The sequence below is a fragment of the Branchiostoma belcheri genome, unplaced genomic scaffold (genome assembly GCF_001625305.1).
Source record: "Branchiostoma belcheri isolate BF01 breed outbred unplaced genomic scaffold, Haploidv18h27 scaffold100, whole genome shotgun sequence".
NCBI lineage: Eukaryota > Metazoa > Chordata > Leptocardii > Amphioxiformes > Branchiostomatidae > Branchiostoma > Branchiostoma belcheri.
In genome coordinates, this window is record NW_017802381.1 from 154,262 (window position 1) to 175,954 (window position 21,693).

General features: G+C 40.2%; 1 protein-coding gene across 2 annotated transcripts in view; it reads right to left on the reverse strand.

The window, feature by feature from the left end:
- Positions 1 to 21,693, reverse strand: part of LOC109473769 — a 75,189-nt gene extending 53,496 nt beyond the window's left edge. Inside the window, exon 1 of one of the 2 annotated variants that reach the window (XM_019773838.1) lies at positions 21,625 to 21,693. The gene's annotated coding sequence lies outside the window, so the exon portion shown is untranslated. Of the gene's footprint in view, positions 1 to 958; positions 1,040 to 21,624 lie in introns of those variants that run through there. The other variant, XM_019773830.1, reaches the window with a different exon arrangement.

Sequence of the window (21,693 nt, forward strand, 5' to 3'; positions counted from 1 at the left end):
CAAAAAAAATAAATAAATAAATATATCCACGTCATAGGGGGTCGCCCATTAATACTACGTGTAACTATGTCTTAAGTTCATTTGGCATTTGCCTAAGACACATCTATAACAAATTTTAGGTCGTTTGGTTTTAATACAATGGCATAAAAGCATTTTGTCTGAAAAGAGCAGAAAAAACGTATTTTACACAAATTCAAAGTAGTGCTTACCACAAAATGTGAGTATAGCTCTTTGGGCACACGTCAAAGGCACTCCTATACCAAATTTTAGGTCGTTTGGTTGTAATATTAGGTCACAGGAGCAAAAAATGTACATTTTTGTCTGAAAATAGCAGGAAAGACCTGTTTTACACCATTTTCAAGTGATGTATGCCAAAGCTGCAAAATGTCATTCTTTAGCAAATGCTCAAGACACCCCTGTACCAAATGACGAATTCTACATTCCGTATTTCCGTAGAAAGACATGGTACAGGCTAGGTAAAAAGTATGTTGCTTCGTTCACAAAAATGCTTTCTGACCAATATATCTACGATTATCATCTTCAAAAAGCCTACACTATACATACACACAACACCCACCAAAACAATATCACACTGTCGAAGGCATGAGACCTCCGAACTCTAGTTTAGCATATGTTTCAATGGAGAACCCTTTCAATGGTGTCTCCCCTAAAGCCAAGTATTGAATACAAAAAATTCTGCTATTTTCTAGGGGCAGAAAATCACCTTCTCTACGGGTTTAAAAACAATCAACGTTGGTAACAGAAGTGTACCATAAACGCAAAGGACAACATAATACGGGCAGAACGCAAGACTAATAGGTAGCACCAGGCAGCACCAGGCAGCTCCAGGGCGAAAACGGTTAGATATTAGTGACATGAAAAAGAATTCAAGGATCAGACAAAATGGATAACTAGCAGTACCAATATAGGATTCTAAGAATATTAGAACAGGACTTACCGGAGGTGCAGCAACAATTTCAATAAGATACTGAAATAAATACTCTCACTTTCGGCTGGATCGCTGTGTACACTATAAATGTTCAAACACTGATATTATGGGCGGTCTCTGAGGTGTGCCGACGTGTACGCGGATCTATATCTCTATGTTGTTTGTTGTTGCTGCCGTGGTATAGGCAAGCTGCAGAGTAAACGTACGTGTAACGTCATGGCGTGGACGAAGCTTTTTACAGCAAGTTACTCCCTTACTTCTAAAAATTAAATCGAGTACCTTGCAATATATTTTGGGCCAAATTTTGTCAATTTGTACCTGTCATGAATTTACAGATTGAAATAGAGTTGCACGCAGCAAAACCAAGTTGGTGGGACGATATACTTGTTAAATCTCCCCCTTTAGCAAGTCATTGTTTAGAATTTTTATTTGCCTGCATTGTTGTCATTTTAGAATAATAGGAAAATCCACAATAAAGTCAGTTTGACTTTATGATATTTATAGACGGTTACCGTACAGTCATTAGTGCACGTGTATATATAATAAAGATGAATCCTGTTTGAGAGTGAACCCGGGAGTTGACCAAAGCAAACGTCCTGGTACACGTCATACGGTATAGGCACATGGCTGAGCTGGAGATGTTTTCCTAACGTCAGGCCAAACAAAAGGCAAGCATGTTGATAGTACAATACGGGCCCGAATAGGAGGTACCGTAAGTTATGATACACGGTATCCGTAAAGTTTAACAGACAAGGGCGAAACAAACACTGACCCACGGCGGTCGGTTGCCAGGCTAAAAGTCGCATTACGAGGGAGGTAACGAGTTACAGAACGCGTTCAAACGTGGCCGCGCGGGAGTCCCGGGACGGCCCGGGGGTAATGAGTAAAATTTGAAAATAAAAAAACTAATCAAAGAGTAAATACTTTTAAAAATAAAATGTAATAAGTGAATCTGTTTACCTTAAATGTTATTCTTTTGTTGCCTTTGCTCAACTTTGTGTACGTTTGCTTCCAAATAAGATTTATTTCCGATTACGAAAAGGTTTCACGAGAACCAAACTTCTGAATTTAATTGGCCCTGAAAATAATATAAAAAAAATAATGAATGATATCGGAATGTGATATGATCTGTATTCTTATATCAGTTTGGTTCCATGCTATTTCTGTTGCAAAGTTGTATTTTGGTTTCTTCTTCAAGCTGACCCTTGCTTCATGTGTATACAAGGTCCTTATTACGTTAATTTTGACTTCAAATTTGACATTAGTCAATATCTGACTAAAAAGAATTAACCAGCACAGAGCACTGCTCTTACTTCTGCCTAAACACCTGCTTCTGTTAAAAAATCCCTACATACATTCTGGGATTTGGAATAACCAATCAGGAATTCATAAGAGATCACATGACATTTCTGGCTAGAATGTTAAGAAAAATATTCTTACATCATCTTGAACATTACCAGGAAAACATAATTCTTTCGTTCAATTAAACTTTCTCGATAAGAAAAACAAAATCATAAAAGAATTTGAATGTTCTTTTGCTTGTAGGTTTTAAATTTGAATTAGTTTTAATTCAACATTTTTTTTCTAAAAGGACACAGATTCTTGTATTTTTTTTTAATATAACTTGACCAAGAAAACCAAGAATTAGTTTCTTGAACTATCTATATAATTAAAACTATGCTAGTTACAAGTAGCTATAGAATTATTCAAAGTCAAGAAAGTACTTACTTTACTTTACTTCATCCATCCACTTCTACCGTCTGGGGTGTCGTGGGGAGGTACAGTTGGCGGCTGACGGCGAGTCCGGAGGCTGTAGTAGACGTAAGGCCATGTCTGGTCAGGGTGTCCTTCACGCTGTCGATCCACTTCTTCCTTGGTCGCCCCTGGCCTTGGGTCCGGATTTTCTGTTGTTATATGCCATATGTGACACACTTTGTGGCGGCATCCTAACCAGGTGTCCAAACCACTTAATTTGCTGTTGATCAATAAACTCTCGGACTGGCCTAACCCCTGCCATCTGTCTACGTAATCGTGGTGTTTCTGATCTTGTCACGTCTGGTCCTGTTGACAAGTCGTCTCAGGCACCTCGTTTCACACGTGATGATTTTTCGTTCTAAGGGTTTAGTCAAGTTCCAGGTCTGGCACTGATATGTAAGTGTTGGCAAGAAGATTGAGTTGAAAAATTTGGCTTTGCTTTCCATAGGGATGCTGGGGTGCTTCAAGAGAGTAAAGAAACTAATTCTTGTCTCTTTGTAGACATTACTAAAACAATCAAGAATCAGATCGCTCAAACTTTCTAAATTACTAAAAGCAAGAACATTCCAAAATTCTTGATATCCCAAAAATATGAGATCAGTCTCTCTTTATCTATTTTATTCACATTTATTTTTTCGAGGATTGGGCAAAAAGTTATAAAACTTATCTCAATTCTCTAAAAGAAACAATAAAACAAAGTAATAATAAGAAGAAGAACAAATGGCAAAGGTACATAATGAGCTGGTGTACAAATCAAAATCAATCAACTAAATTAAACAAAACATCCTATCTGCAAAATAAAGTTGAAAACCACATCAAATATTTTACAGTTGTTGACAAACGACAACGGAGGGGTTACCCCTGAGAATAGTTGAACATAAGGTGTTGTCGGTGACGTTGTTTGTGTCAAATGGCAGGATGTTAATTGAGATGATAACATGTCAATGCGTTAATCAGTGTACAATGGGCAGTGTAAAAAGTAGTGTACAGCTGTTTCGTTGGAGTGACCACATTTGATTTTGTTTACCTTAAATGTAATTCTTTCGTTGCCTTTGCTCAACTTTGTTCACATCTGCTTTCAAAAAAGATTTCACGAGAACCAAACTGCTTTTAAAGGGGCCCTGCATGTACAAAACGCAATCGAAAACACACGCGCAAAAACACTTTCGCTGAACGATCTCGTTTTGAAATTCGATAATTCAGTGTTTTTCTGACGTAGATAGACAGTTGGTAGTAGAAGAACCTTTTTGTAACATCAAAACACGTACAGGATGTAGGATAAAAAGAGCTATAGGTGTACTGTAGTGTTTGAAAAAAAGTTCCGTTCTTGACAGAGTTAGCTTTATAGGACACGCACTAAAAACGTCTGTTCAACAGCCTCTTTTCACAAATGTGATAATTTCTTGGTGTTCTCGACAGCCAAGAACACCTTAGTCCCTTGAGAAAGCTTTCTGTACTATGGTGTGGTACAGGGCATTCTAGTAAAACATAATACGTAAAGGGTTATTTGTAATGTGTTTATAAATAGCGTCAAAATAAAAAAAAAATTAAGGTGTCATTTTCGTTGAGGTATGAAAACGTCCATTGAACTGTCTTTTATTAGAAAATTTAAAAAACGTTCTGTATTATGGTAATGTACAGAGTATTATAGTAAAACATTGCAAGGATTGGGTTATTTGTAATGTGTTTGTAAATGGCGTCCAAACAAAGATACTGAAGGCTCCATTTTCGTAGAAGTATGAAAGTGTCCATTTAACTGTCATTTGTTGGAAACTTGGTTGTTCCGTGTTGTTTTCGACACACGAGAACGCCGTAGACCCCTGTAAAATCTAGTATGGTATTTCGATAAATCTATTAGGATATATAGCATTCTAGTAAATCGTTCTCAAAAACGGATAATATGTATAGGATGTTTAAGAAAATGAACTAAATACCTGGTACCATTCTTGACAGAGTTAGCTTCATAGGACACCCGTTAAAACCGTACTGTCCAACAGCCTTTTTTGGCGACGCCTCAGGGGCGGAGGCATTTGTGTAAGTACTGCGATCGCTTTGAAAGAATTTCAAAAATTGCACGAATGCATTCCCTAGGGAATTGGTTTTGAGGTAGCCTCCGGCCTTGTGGTCATCGGAAAAAGCAGGAAAGGCCTATGTTACCATGCATGCAAATGGCACCTTTTCAGGCATACTGTGGCTTTTTGCACACAGAATGTTAATGATTGTCTTTATTGATATTTCAAATATGTTTTCTTCTATCAAGAGAGAACAAATTTCTTGCTCAGGAGCAGCATATTCAAGCTTATAATACTTCAAATATGTTTTTAGTTTCAACTATATGATGCTGGTCGTTTTTTTATAACTTTACTGTGTGACACATGTAGTGTAACAGTGATGTTTTGTGTAAGAAATTTTATTCACTTGTGTGTTTTCTATCATGTATGTTTGTGTCAGTCTTGCTTTTTTAGTTTTTATTTTCTTTGCTTCCATGATGCTGTTGCATTCCATGCTTGTTTTTCAATTTTCTTGGCTGCAAAACATGAATGCACACCCCAAGCCTTCCACGACTAGGTTTCATGCTAGCCAGTGAATTCCTGTTGTAGTCTGCATCTCAGGGTGGACATGGCGAAGTTTACCTGTGGGTATAAAGAGAGAAAAGAGCATAAATGAATCTATGCCAACTTTGGCCAGCTTTGATTAACTTAAATTAACAAGATTTGGGGTCATAAATGTAAATATGCAAAGCATGTGAGTCGATTAATTTTACAGAATGCAATGAAGCAGACACATCTATAACACATTTTCTGGCAATAGCCTGTGTGCCAGACCCTAGCACTTAGAACAAGGAGCTTAACTCCTTGCTTGGAATAAAGAAAGTGCTTTTTTCTGAGACTCTCGATCGGGCCTCTATACTGCCCAACACGCCACAGTTTCGGAGCTGGCTTCCTTCTTCAGTTTATCTAGACGTATAAATTAGACCCCGCGCGGCTGCAAATTCTGTGTTCCAGGCGTGAGATTTCCCTGACTTTATTGACTATGGTGGCACAGGGGCCTGGCACCCAGGCTACATTGTTTTCCCAGCAATGACATCATAGTAAACATGGTACCGTGTTTCAAAACACACAGCTTTTCATGAAAGAAGTACTATAGATATGCGAACATTGCCTAACCATCGTGATTATTATATGTACAATACTGCATGAAATAAGGATGGTCAGGCACTCACCTGGTATTTTGTTCCACTTCTTAATTGTATTCTTGAGTAACTGTTGTGTTTGTCGCCATGTAGAGCTGAAAGAAACAGCGTAGAACAGGTTATTAGCGAAGTTTGTTGCATTCCAGGGTTGTGTTATTCAGCATAGTTCGACAGCGTTCAGCGTGACCACGGATGTGAAACTTGGACAATATTATGGTGGGATGTCAGCAACATGTAATGCAAAGAATACGCGGATCAATATCAAGTTGTAATTGTGTGAATAGTAAAAAAAAATGACGTTGACCTAGAGATGAGTATACAACGTACTGAAACCTTCTCCGTGCACTGAGATGGTCTCCACTGTTCGGAACCCTGCGTCGTTGGCAGGTGCGGGCAGTTTAGCGCAGACAGGGCATATATGCCGGCACCGGTGTCCAGTGTAGAACAGTAGGGTATCCCTCGCTGCATGTCTGAGGTTTACTGGAAAGACAAGAAAATCCAACGCCCGGGGTTACTGGACAGAAGAGCCTTGACGGAGAGAATTGGGGTAAGGCCGGAAAACCCCGGCGGAACATGGCGTCAGGTGGCTCAAACTTTACATAAACCAAAAAACCAGCCGCTAAAAACGAGCAGCTATTAACAAAAATTCACTAAAACCAAGGAGGTTAAATACCTCCTTGCTAAAACACTGATCGCCGATACCTGATAAAGACCAGTCGGATCTGTAATGATATACTGACCAAATTCTGTAAGCAAAATGGACGGAACAAACCACACATAGAACAAGATGAATGAAGTCAGGAAAACGGGTGTTAGAATCTTCACAGTACAAATTTCCAAAAATAAATTCATCAGGTATTATACTAACAGACGAATATAAACTCCAAGAATGCTAAATTACTTTAACATAGCCTGGCAGCCAGACCATCGCATGCTTCCGGTATCTCACGGTGGTGCTATCAGCACTGCCCGCCCGCCCAGAGGTATTTCATGCAGGGGTATTTTACCGGGTCAGTTACAGGACGACAATGATTAGAAAGGCCAGCTGGAAAGATCTGGCATTTCAGCAGAGTATGGTTGGGCCTGCAAAATATCCCTAAGCCACTAATCTGAACAGAAAGGTTTTGTCGGAAAGGGGAGAATATCAAGTAGGGCCGACAAACTTGATCCCGATGGAACTTGACGTCATGTGGCGGTAACCCATCCTCCCACGCCAGGGGTGCTTCCTTACCAGTAATCCCAAGGCGTATTTGCCGCGGGATAGCTCTGCCGTGGGAGAATGCGGTAACCATGTGGCACACATTTTCAATGCGTAAACTAAAATTCCAGCTTCTCTCCACGCGTGTTGTAACCAGCCAACAAGCAACTTTAAACTTTCTCTAACTCAGTGATCAACAATGATGTATCGATATAACAACACCCAAATTCTGACACCGGAACTTTGAAGACACAACCAAGTACTTTGCGAACATCACACAAATAAAACGTTCAAGTTACGCTGACTATGATCGATATTCTGCGCGGGCATCGAATCCGTAAACAATAATTTGTAATTCTTATCGTAAAAGCGAACTCACCAAAATTTCCCCAAACCACTGCGAGTTATAACAGGCGCGCCTCATCGAAGGCGAAAAATTTATTCTAGTTCTCTACTCTGAGGCTCAGTTTTTCCAAGGTTAGTAGAACTGTTCTTCTTTGGCATTATAGGTCTGAATCTTTGTCGGAAACTGTACGTAAATAGCGTCACACATATAGTGATGACCCATTCAGATCCACAATAAGGAAATACCCGGGGGACGACAACACAGCGAGATCCAAGAACACCAGAATAACATAGAAAAAATTGTAGAAATCTCGAAAAAGTCTGCTTGAAAGATACAAAGAATTTCGAGCAGAAATGGAGGAAAGTTTACTACACATACATATACAGAACACAAAGTACATACTAGTCTCGTACACAAGAAAATAGCGACTGGGTGAAGGAACTGTCATGAAATACAAACAAACGGGCGATTGTCGGCCAAAATACTAGTAGCCTGGTAGCCAGACAATGGCAAACTTCCCGATAATTTCTCTACGTATACAGTGATGAGTGCTCAGCCCGCCCAGTTTGAGGATATTACGATCCAAAAAGATCCTCAGTGTACAGTACAATAACTAACAGACATGTGGTACTGCAAAAACACGGCTGTGATTGCAAAATTTAGACTGATACGATTATGGCACATTACAACATTAGGAAGTAACATTAAAAGTAATGTTAACATACCTTTCTTCAACCTGTCCTTCGTAGGTTCCTCTATACCTCTACGGCTGGGGGTATCGGTATCCAGGCTTTAGATTTTAGAAAAGTTTAGACCTTGCCTATTTTGTTCCAAGTACAAATCCACGCTGACCAAGCCGGCTGCCGCGGCGGGCTTCCCCTGTCTAGTCTGGTGACCATACCAGCGGAGCTCCCCGGTAAATTCCTCGGTGCTGCGCCGCCGGCCAGTGGAGATCGTGCCCGGCGCTCCGGCCGGTGGGAAGTGCCCGGCGCGCTCCTGCGGGAACCAAAAGCTGTGGGGCCGCGGAGGGTTGTAGCAACTGGTGTTCCGCAGCCCCGTACTGAAACTCCAGCCGCCAGTTGGGTCGTTTTAAAGTCGGAACTTACATCTATCAACATTTTGACATTGTTGCTAAGGGGCGTTCTATAGTCTGGGACCATCATTGGTGAATACATAATGTCATTAACTATTTTAATTGTAATATTGAGATGAGAAAACTGTTCCCTGACACAGCAAACAGATCGGGTGAAAAGGGTGAAAAGTTCAAGCCATTGACCTACTTTTTCGCCTGTCCAAGGAGGCTACTTAGTATACGTTAGATAAGCATCTTTGCCTGTCTGAGCGCAGTGAGAGCGAAGGTGTTTCGCAGGAAATAAGAAATTAGGTGTTCGTTACCACTGTCCCGATGTCGAAATGAAAGTAGATTTGGTTACGTTTCGGGACGATTGGAAAAAAAGTTCTGAGTCCCTATCCTTGGGAACTTCCGGGTCCTGCAAGCAACCGGCAACCCATAATACTCTGACAAACATTTGACCAATCAGCAACCGCATGCTGTTGCAAGCATTACGTCATGTTTTACTTCGGTCATTTTCGGTAGAAATCGCTTCCCACGATTTGGCTGTTCAGAAGGGTGTCGGAACCGAGTGTTTTCCAAATAAAGTCAACCCAATGTTTGGCTATATTTTGACCCAATGTTTGCATACTCGCTTGGAGCACCTTGTCTATCATGAGAGTAATTTGAGTTTCCCAGAGTCTGTGGGTTGGGGGATCGCACAAAGAGCGCTGGTGTAGAAATCTGTCTGTCCTTGCGTTGTGCTTGTAAACATTTTTGTATCGTTTTGACGACGCCCGTCGCTCCATCATGCCGACGGGATCGTTCCCCAGCCAGCCGGCGCCGATCTCGTGAAACTCCGGCCTAAAATTTAAATAATATTAAACCCCACGTAAGTACATATGAAATTATAAGAGGGTTTATGAGTGGTAATATTTGAAATGGTCCACAAGCCGTGAACGTTCTTGATCGTCGTAACGTAACAGGTGATAACATAATAGCTGTACCTCGACTGATGGTCAGTTCTATTGCACTTCCGGCTTGCGTTGAACTCAGAAATCTTCAACAAAGATTATCTCCATGCCGTTACAAAGGTTCAGTTAACATAAATTGTTATCAATATTTCATTTCGTATCACAAATCTTTTTAAATCTTGTTTAATGCAACAGGAAATTACTTTGTAGCGGGCTATACCAGTCAGTACGACGTGAAAATGCAAGTTAGATGTACTCGACTGTTCGGCACACAACAATGATAGGGGCGGAGTTAAAAATGTAGTCTTTGACAATCTTACCGTCGGCCGGTGGGTGGGATCCGCCGGTAGGTCTGTGTACGTGCCGCTGCCCTTGGCAACACATCGTGGGAACCCACAGCTAGAGCGGGAAGCCAGCCTGTGTCGCCACGTGCACGGGCCTGCACGTACCGAATTGTCGCAGTTTCTTTTGATCGGCGTGAATAAGGGCGTAAATAAAATAAACTTTGAATCATGCTGCGCCCGTTGTCTTGTGCACGCCGATCTTTTTCCCCTGCAAAGTGCACATACAGCTGAAGAACGAAGAGAGGGTCGTGGCATCGTTTAGGACAGCTTTCCAGAACCTTGGCCCCGAGAAGGAAGTATTTCTTTCCTCTGAACAGACTCAGTTTTACCAAGGACATTATGTGTGTATAATGTCCTTGGTTTTACGGAGTACAAATTAATACATATTTGAAGTGTATATAATTCCTTTGATTATCCGGTAGCACTTCTACACCCACAGTAGCATTAACATATTTGTTATCTATATTCCATCCTTTTTGTGACCCGTACTTAACCCAATGGGTATGTGTGTACAATAAAGGTCTTTATTCATTCATTCATTCATTAACTCCGCCCAGACCTCCGCCTCGATGATTGTTGCTCTCTATGGTTCGACCGGGCGGGCCCTATTAAAGTGTTCGGCGCATTTCGTATAGAAGTAAAGAACAACAAAGCTACGTACTTGTGCATCAACATTATAACCCTTGTTACCGATAAAACCATTATTGAAATATTCACAAATCTTTATTGACCATTGCTTGCTTGATCACCAACACTCTCCGTGATCCAAAGCTGTACGTTTCGCCGCACTTGCCTTACCCTTCGATGCGGTGGTGACGTCTTGCAAATCGGCTGCAGCCAGCGATGAAAACTAGCCCCAACACGAAACGCTTCCCGCTACAATACTGTAGCCAGTTATCATGCAATCACGTATATAGTACACGGCCTAAATTTATTTTTAAACGATATTTTCTAGAACTAACTGTTTTTAAGACATACATGCTACATGCACAGAAGCACAAGGGGTGCGTACTTTCGGGAATTTACGGTAATCCCAAGACGGCGTTTCACTATTATATCTCTAGGGGCGAAATTAGGGTGGTGTTAAAGATACCAGTGTACTTATACATTTCATTGTTATATTAACTGTATTAGTTGGATCACTAATTATAAAGATCTATGAAAAAACAAAAGACAGATAAAAAGGTGAATCCCTATCTAGCGATTCTAATTTTTCAAGGGCTAGAAACACAACATAAATTTACCTGGGTCTAACTGATTTTGGACCCCTGACGGCTTTCCTCGTACTGTACAGAATTTCTGGATTCTTTCTGAATTATATGTGTACGTATTTGAAAAAAAAAACGATTTATAAAGAAGGGAACAGTTAAACACAAAATCGTCGCCTGTGTTTTTTTAAAAACATCATACTTGTTCGCAAATGTGATAGTTTCGTGTACTTTCCGAAAGTCAAAAACACATTAGTCCCTTGAAAGAAAGCTTTCTGTACGTGGTTATTGCCAAGAAAGGCTCAACCAAATGAACACCAAACATTGCACCAACTGCCAGGTGAACCTTGAGGAATTCCACGCTTTCAAAAGCTCTTAAGATGCGGGCCAGGCTGTTGGTGACATGCTCGTACTTAGCAAAAGGAATGACCAGATGTAGGGATCAAGGTAAAGAATCACGGCACAAAGGTGCACAAAACGGTTGAACCGTTCCTTCCTAAATCCCGCTGCAAGGTTTTTCTTGGGGGACACATGGGAAACTGTGCGCTCTGGTTACATGCCTTATGGTTGAAATCAGGACTGAAAAGGTTGGTAATGCAATGAATGTACTGCTCCGTAATGCTAGTGTGTTGATTTGTTGCTGTCACAAGGAACTTGCTGAGTATTTTTGTCTGAGCCGATACCTTGTTTGATTGATGCAAAGAGATTGATCAGTTCACGGTTGAACATCAGCACAGGATGAGTGTGACAAAGGAGGTGGTCTGGTATGTGGTCTGTGCCAAGCTCTAGAGCCACCATTTCTTTAATGCCGAAGTTGTGACTCATGTCACCAGTGAGCTTGAATGTGACCTTCTCCTGAATATCTTTGGCAGTGTACTTAACCATTTCTGACAACAGACAAAATATTCAGGACTGTTACTCTGAGCTGGGTAAGATTCTCTCTTGTCTCAGACGAAATGGGGAGAGTAGGGAAGGCACGATATTTGCCATCAATCGTGATGCCCTGGACGCTAAATGTCAAATGATCCGAATTCTTTCTTTTTGCTCCCATCATCATGATAAGTGATAACAACATCAGAACTTGCCATCATTAGCTCAACAATTTCTGCAAGAGGCCGTCAGAATAGCCTTTGCAGCCTGGCGTATCTGCGAATCATGGGGCACAGTGTCCAGGTCAATTACGTCTCATTCTTCTGTGATACTTCCACTTTCGCCCAAAGAGAATATTGGCAGTCTCCACTATGCCTGCTACAGCCTGGTTGTGTGAGCAGTGGTAAACACCGATGGGTTTGTCTACCTGTAGAATTCAGGCTTGACTTTTCGAGCAGATACACGAAAATGCTGATAGTACTGTGGCATAGCTTCTCTATTACTCTCTTTGTCTTCAGCATCTAAAGCAAGATGTACAGTTTTTCTCCGTTTGGACGGGAGTTCCTCTGTCGCATTATCTTCCTCTGAAATGCTGTGAACAGATGCAGCAGTGGTTTTTGTAGTTGCCTCCCCTAACGCCTCTTCATATGATGACCCAGCCAATGCTCTATCAGTTCTCTTCCATTCCTCTTCCTTCTGCATGGCTTCTAGGACCTTCTCCCTAACATTCTTTCGCCCCATTGTTAACTCCCACTTCCTATCGACTTGTTCCTCGCAGTAACCATAGAATGCAATAACTGCCATTCATCCATTTTGACTCCAAAACGGGTTTCTTGGGACCGTCGTGCCAATTTATTTCAGTTTTTCATTACTAGCATTGAACTCATTCATGTAAGATTTGCATTTCTCACTTCGTTTGGACTTTGGCCGCTTGATATTGGTGAGAAAGCGGGTATAGAGGGCCCCAATCCTGCTTGCAATGTGCGGATCTTCAATGGTATATATGTTGCAGAACAACCAGTGGTCTCTCAAAGCCAAGGCAAGAATCTTTGCAGCCTGTGACCTTGTTCGCTGGACTTTCCCAGCCCTCATGGGGCGATGAAGATAAACCATGCATTCTATGACATCCTTTTTACGTGGCAAAACACCATTCAGGAGGTCAGACGCTTCCAAATAAATAACCACTTCAAGTTCCTTCTTAGCTTTTGATCTTGTACCATAGCTACAAGTAGCCGCTATAAATGCTAATGTTAGTAATGGACTGGTGAATGAAGAATTTGTTATTGAAGCAAAGCAACATTATACTAGACATGTTGCAACATCTGACGTTCGTCTGTCAGTCAGTATGACGAGGACCACTCACTTATGAGCAGACATCACAGAACATGTCAAATATAGCTTTGATTCAATGATACAAGTTTACATTTAAATGTACATCCATTTGAATTGGTTACCATTACTTCAAATTGCGCAAAGACCCGAAGAAGGGAGACCAGGAAGATTTTACAAAATGCGAAAATAATATGATTTAAAAAACTGGCATTTTGGTGACCCCTTGACCTATCAAATTGACCTTGACATTGACTTTTCAAAATTCAAATAATTATTATAAAACAACATGTAACATATAAGATCATTAAATGCTGAATAATGAACGAACCATTCCATTGTGCTGAATCAAAAGCAAAGACGCTGTGAAATTTGGCAAAAACACACATTTTTAGGGTTAAAAAAGTAATTTTGAGGGCAGGGGGTGGAAGAAAATATACACACAAGTACACAGGAGTGCTTAAACATCTTGTAGCATTAGAAAATCAGGGCTATTGTGGTATTTAGTAATAACACCCCTCCCTAATATGGGGAAAACATGTTAATACAATCATCAAAAAAGCAAGCTCGCGCATCTTCTGGCTTAACTAAAATACTAAAACGCTTTGGTGTCTGCACCGAAGATCTTTGTGAAATCTATTTATTATACCTCCTACCAGTTGTATAATATGCAGTCCATGTGTGGCATGCAGGTCTAACCACTCTAGAATCCCACCAACTTTAACGCATTCAGAAACGTGCCCTCAGAATCATTCTTAGAAATAAGTACACTTCCTATAGGGCTTATTCACCACAGATTGTCACGTGACTCTCCCCCTGGTGTCCGCCATTTTGGGGTCCAGCGTAGTGCCTATCGCTATGCAATGCTATGCAAACTCTTAGCGATAGTTGGGTATTTTGGGGCCACAATCTGCGTTTTGGACACTCTTGTTGTTAGTAACATTGTCCTTGGGGTTGTTCTGGCTCCGTGTCCACTTCTCATGTTGTCAAGATTGGCTTTTTTCTTTTTTTGCTGATCAGAAATCGGTGTGTTAACCCTGGCGCGGCGTACGGGGCTGTACATGTAACGTTACATGTAGATGGCAACGTGGGTAGTCATGAACACGGTAATCTGGTGGAGCTACTGTCCCTTTACTCTGTGGTAAATGTCCATGTTATGCCATGTAGAACAGGGCGCTGGCAACTTATAACACTCACCTTGTCCAGCCACAGTCGCGGCAGTGCGGACTGAGGATGGCGGCCGATGGCCCCACCTTTGCTTGTTGTTATCCAGACACAGTCCGGGGCTGTTCAAAAATAGCGATCTTTTGCGTGTCCCGACTACAACGTACTTAAGAGCGAATGTCTGTAAGGATCAAACAATGGTGGCAGGGGTCAAAAAATCGATTTGGCTCAAACTTTGCACAGTGATAGTACTTGGCCCACAACCCCTCAAAATAGCTTTCTTTCCGGTCAGCACCGATCGTTGCCATGGTAACGGGCCAAACAAGTTTTGGGGCCATTTCCCCTGATTTAGACATGTGAAAAACATGAAATTTGGCATAGTTTAAGGCACGATTACGAGCAAGTGCTTTAATATTATGGAAAAACAAAGTATGGGCATAAAAGACCAACTAATCCGCTATTCTAGAATAGCTTTGGAATTTTCAAGAAGTTCGTTTAAAGGACCTGGGCAACCCTAACACAATACAGTGTTTGAGGCTTATGAAAAAGCGTTATTTCTACCCAACTTCGAAGTGCTGTAAGTCCAAAGATGGTGATTTTTTTTGCTTCAAATTTGAATCATAGATACATAAACATATGTGCTATAAAATGCATGGTTGCAAACTTTGGGCACTTCTTTGGTTGTCACGTGGTTGTCCTTAAAAGTAGGTCAAATTTTGAATTTGAGGGAAAATATGATTTTCAGCCATGTTCAGGATACTATATCTACAAAAGAAAGAAAGCAATCTGGTAAAGTCTTTTGCCCAAAGTAACACTATGTCTTGTCTATTAAATGAATACTTGTGGAGGTTGGGGTCTTGTGTCGTTGGTGTGCACTTGTCCCTCAAAGTAGGCCATGTTTTGGACATGTACAGAAATTGACATATACGGCTATGTTTGAAGCTCTAGAAAGAACAAAGTTAGATGCTATTTGAATCCAATCTTTGCGGGGAAGTACATTTATTTATAGTGTATCAAATGAATCCTTGGGGAAGTTAGGGTCTTGTGTCGTTGGTGTGCAATGGTCCCTAAAAGTAGGCCATATTTTGGACATGTACAGAAATTGACATATACGGCTATGTTTGAAACTCCAGAAATAACAAAATGGTATGTCATTTGAATTCAATCTTTGCGGGGAAGTACATATATGTATTGTGTATCGAATGAATACTTAGGGAAGTTGGGGTCTTGTGTCGTTGGTGTGCACTTGTCCCTAAATGTAGGCCATATTTTGGACATGTACAGAAATTGACATAAACATGTACGGCTATGTTTGAAGGTCTAGAAATAACAAAGTTAGATGCTTTTTGAATTCAATATTTGCGGGGAAGTACATATATTTATAGTATATCAAATGAATACTTGTGGAGGTTGGGGTCTTGTGTCGTTGGTGTGCACTTGTCCCTCAAAGTAGGCCATATTTTGGACATGTACAGAAATTGACATATACGGCTATGTTTGAAGCTCTAGAAAGAACAATTACAAAGTTAGATGCTATTTGAATTCAATCTTTGTGGGGAAGTACATATATGTATTGTGTATCAAATGAATACTTATAGAGGTTGGGGTCTTGTGTCGTTGGTGTGTACTTTTCCCTAAAAGTAGGCCATATTTTGGACATACATACAGAAATTAACAAAACGGCTAAGTTTGAAGGTATAGAAATGACGAAGTAGGATGTCATTTTAATTCAATCTTTTAAGAGGAGTACATATATGTATTGTGTATCAAATAAGGGCTTGTGGAGGTTGGGGTCTTGTGTCGTTGTTGTATACTTGTCATTAAAAGTAGGCACTATTTTAAACATTTACAGAAATAGGCATATACGACATGAACCAAAAAGGAAGCCCTCAAAATCACCCATGTGATAGCCAATACTATAATAAACACATGGTAGAAGGATGGGTCTAAAAATAAATTCACTTTGGTATTCTCATCAGCTCAAAAACATCCCAAAATCCAAAATTGGGGACAAGTGCAGAAAATGACCTACTTCGAGGTTGCCCAAAGACTGAAATCTGCCTGTACATCAACTTCACACTTACTTCGTACAAGTTAAGGCATTGGTCTAATATCCTGAAGTATTTGTCGTTACGTTAAAGCAGTTGGCGGTGACCGCGTCCTAAACTTTGCCAATTTCCGTGTTGTAGAGACGCAAAAATCTGTCAAAATGGCCCCAAAACTTGAATGGGCTGTTGCCATGGCAACAATGGGTTTTGAGCGGAAAGAAAGCTATTTTAAGGGGTTGTGGGCGAAGTACTATCACTGTGTAAAATATGAGCAAAATCGATTTTTGACCCCGCTCACTATTGTATGATCAATACAGACATTTGCTCTGAAAAAATGGCCTACTTTTAGGGACAAGTATACAACAACGACACAAGACCCCAACCTCCACAAGCCCTTATTTAATACACAATACATATATGTACTCCTCTTAAAAGATTGAATTAAAATGGCATCCTACTTCGTCATTTCTAGACCTGCAAACATAGCCGTATATGCTAATTTCTATACATGTCCAAAATAGACTAGTACTTTTAGGGACAAGTGCACACCAACGACACAAGAACCCAACCTCCACAAGTATTCATTTGATACACAATACATATATGTACTTCCCTGCAAAGATTGGATTTAAATGACATCCTACTTTGCTATTTCTAGAGTTTCAAACATAGCCGTATATGTCAATTTATACATGTCCAAAATATGGCCTACTTTTAGGGACAAGTGCACACCAACGACACAAGACCCCAACCTCCACAAGTATTCATTTAATAGACAAGACATAGTGCTACTTTGGGCAAAAGACTTTACCAGATTGCTTTCTTTCTTTTGTAGATATAGTATCCTGAACATGGCTGAAAATCATATTTTCCCCCAAATTCAAAATTTGACCTACTTCTAAGGACAACCACGTGACAACCAAAGAAGTGCCCAAAGTTTGCAACCATGCATTTTATAGCACATATGTTTATGTATCTATGATTCAAAATTGAAGCAAAAAAAATCACCATCTTTGGACTTACAGCACTTCGAAGTTGGGTAGAAATAACGCTTTTTCATAAGCCTCAAACACTGTATTGTGTTAGGGTTGCCCAGGTCCTTTAAACGAACTTCTTGAAAATTCCAAAGCTATTCTAGAATAGCGGATTAGTTGGTCTTTTATGCCCATACTTTGTTTTTCCATAATATTAAAGCACTTGCTCGTAATCGTGCCTTAAACTATGCCAAATTTCATGTTTTTCACATGTCTAAATCAGGGGAAATGGCCCCGAAACTTGTTTGGCCCGTTACCATGGCAACGATCGGTGCTGACCGGAAAGAAAGCTATTTTGAGGGGTTGTGGGCCAAGTACTATCACTGTGCAAAGTTTGAGCCAAATCGATTTTTTGACCCCTGCCACCATTGTTTGGTCCTTACAGACATTCGCTCTTAATTGTCACCACGCAACTGTCCCACAACACTTTCTACACATCCTGATACAACGCTTCCAGACTCTTAAAGGGTTTGAACCGATCCTGTGTGTAAAAACTTTTGCCCAGTACCAAATACGAAGCTAAGTCACGTCAATGGACTCCGCTGGCGGTAGACGCCGTCTCGATCAGACTGATCAAAACTCAACAGAAACGGGTCAACCCCAACAGATTTTATTTTGTTTCGGTAACGAGAGGTATGAGTGGTGGTTAACTCTTTGTGTAATAGGACAAAGGACAGTTTACCTAACGTTTGTCGGCCATTTCAACGCTTGGAAACTCGCTGTAGAGATGCACCCCAAAATGGCGTCGCACGGGACATGAGGGGTCGTGACGTCATGATGACGTGTGGTGAATAAGCTCTATATATCTCTGCGCCCTAAACGCCAGAAGAGAATCATTGTGTCGTAAGTTTGCAAAATCTGTTAAATTCACGTTTCGACCCTGGCTACCCCTCCACCCGCAATGAAGTATACAATAGGGACTTAAAGTGGGGGGGGGGTCCGTGTAATCACCCGACTAGCAATTGTATATATTCTTGTTACTTAGGTTGGTTAATATGTTTGTACATATTGATGATATTTTGTACAATTGTGTGTTCCCTAAAACTACGTAATTCAGCCTTTTCTACATGGTATAATTAGGATGCAATGCTGTTTTAGTTTTATGTCAATTTGCAAATAAGCCATTAATACGAGGTAACATGAACGATCTTTGCGAGCGGCTAAGATATCATGTTTGCACGCGTGCTGTGCTACTTGGATATGGGGACGTGGATTTAAATAACAGTGTAAACAAGAATTCTGACCTTCAAGGTCACTCACGATAACGACAGTAGCTTCATTACATGTTATATATCCACATTAAAATCACAGCATAGATGTAATGTCTCGGAAATGGTTAACCCTCAAACACCCGAACGAGGTCCATTTGGACCCCAGGCGTATATTTTTATGTGCTATTTGGATTTTTTTTCCTCCCGTGACTTTGTCAGTAAACCTCTTCTACAAGTTCTCCTAAATTTTTTTGGAGATCGGCACAAATTTGTTAAAATAATAACGGAAGTCTGATGTAAGACCGTCTGGGGTCCAAACGGACCCCAGCCATGTATTTGCACTTTCCTACACACGAAATTGTTTGGATGTCCTCAATATGTCTTCAAGGAAGCGTTATTGTTTTAATATTATGCAGTTTGCCAAGTAACCTCCACCTCAGGAATGATTTCATCAGGTTTTCAGAGGTTTGACAATTTGACAATTATATGAGGTCACAGGTCAACCCAATGTTCATGCCTGCAGGCCTCATCCTATTTTGCATAAATTATAATCATAAGCTGAAATTTTTAAACACCCTTAACCCTTAACAGTACACCTTCCCGGACTGATTAATCTGTACACCTGGGGTCCACGCGGTCCCCAGAGCAGTTTTTTGCTGATTTTTAGAAATTATCAACATGCTACCAGCTCAATTGTTTTGCAAACTGATGTGGGAACCTCTGTGTCCACATTACATACAAAAATCATACATTTTGAACTTTTTCTATTTTTGATATTTTCTATATTTGGTGAAGAAAAGAAGACAAGAAGAAATACCCGATTTTTAAACCCATTTCAGACTGAGGGGGCTTTTGAGGCACAACTTTGATCTCAGATAGCGGCTAAACGGCTTGCGCTAGAAGTATCAAATTTGGAGACCTTTTCAAAAATGTCTCTGGAAAAAAGATCATTTTAGTTTAATACTAGTAAGTTGATGTTTTTTGTGTTGCCATGGCAACGGGTTTCTAGCAGGCAGTTTTTAAAAAATAGAATTAATTTTGGTTTAAACATAAAAAATTTTTGAGTTTTATATTAAATTACACTTCTTTTCCAACATTAATAACATCTTACATAATAAAATATAAGTTAAATCATTTAATATGCATAGAATATGCTAATTTGATAACGTCATTGGTCAAAATCCAATATGGCGGACTATATTATTAGCTCCGACGTCAGATGACGTCACAATTACACCAAAGTTATCAAAATTTAATTCTATTACTACACCATTCTCTGAAAACTTGGTAGACATACGATGAGTGCATAAAAACTTATAAAAACGGAAATAAGGTAATGTATAAGACCGCCAGTGTATCCATTATGATCGAAAGCCGGCTGGGGTCCGCGCGGACCCCAAAAGGAAATCAGATATAATTTTTTTTATAAATGGTAGAAACGGAGTTTTCTGCATTGTATTGAGAGACAACTTTGTTGGTGACAATTACCTGAAATTTCAGAAAAAAATCTTTAGAAACAAAAAAGATATTACAGAATATATAGTGCTGGGGTCCGCGCGGACCCCAGGTGTACTGTTTAGGGTTAATCATGCTGAAATAAACGTCTAAATATGTGGGCAAAAGTCACTGAAAGGATGAAAAAAAAGGAATATAAATTTAAAAGAAACCAAATGGGGTCCATTTGGACCCCGTTCGGGCATTAACGTCACAAAAAAAGCTTGGGTGTTTGAGGGTTTATATTTGTAGAAAGGTGTTTTTATCTGTTCAATGATTTTCATGTAAAAAAGGCCAGGAAATCATTATCTCTTTTTTTTTTCAATTGTGCATCTAACCATGGAACGTGAATAGACCAGACAGTTAAACGCCTTACAGGTACATGAACGTTGGACATGTACACATATACTTTACATCACATTTACCTTTGTGCTAAATCCCACGTGAAGTGTCTGAGAAGTGTCGACGTGTAAAGTGATCCGTAACCCTACTCTGTTTGTTGTGATACGCAAGTGCCACGTCGCGATGTACTCGTGCACGTAGCAACACACCGTGACCAAACATTTTGTTATGTACGTTACTGCTACGTGAATACGGTCAGGTAATGTAAACATTGGTAATTAGATCTGGTCGTAGTTTTTATGCCGAATCTCGTAATAATACAATAAAACGCTCGACGAAAAGGGAGCAATTAAATGGGCTGTTACGCCGAATCCTAAAACTATATGGTGTTTTTTGTGCGTTAACGCCGTCAGATAAAGCAAAAGAATTAAAATCAAGTAATCATAAAAATACTATTAAGTGTACATGATCTCATTGTCTTTTATTTTAGACATTTAGATAAACACCCGAAATCAGACAGAAGCTAGAACCTAGTAAAAAGGGAACAGGGTACCATCATGGATCGTACAATACACTATCCGCACCATGGATGCCATAGCATGAAAACAATGCCATACTGGAAACACTTTCTGTAATGCAAATGGAAGAAACATAACTACCTTTACTGGGATGGTAACACTGTAAAATAGAAATAGGATAAAACTCTAGGTACCGGTGGCAGGGAAGAACTATCAACGATAATATTGAATACTGTGTGGAAGAGCAGGATATAGACAGGGAAACACGTTAGCACAATACATGCTATAAGTACCACGGGCAAAGAAATACCTCCAGGTTTTAGAATATGAAACCAAGTATTGAGTACAAAAGATACTGCTATTTTTAGGTGCAGAAATCACATTCTCTATGAGTTATAAAACAATCAACGTCGGTGACAGAAGTGTACAATAACGTAAAGGACACAACAATACGGGCAGAACGCGAGACTAGCTAGCACACTACCAGCTCCAGGGAGAACACAGTCAAGTATTAGGGAAAGGAAAAATACTTAAAGGATCAGAGAATTTGAATCACTATCAGGGACGAATTCTAAGAATATTACAACAGGACTTACCGGAGGTTCAGCGACAATTTCAATAGGATGGATCTCTGCACACTAAAAATGTTCGAACACTAATGTTAT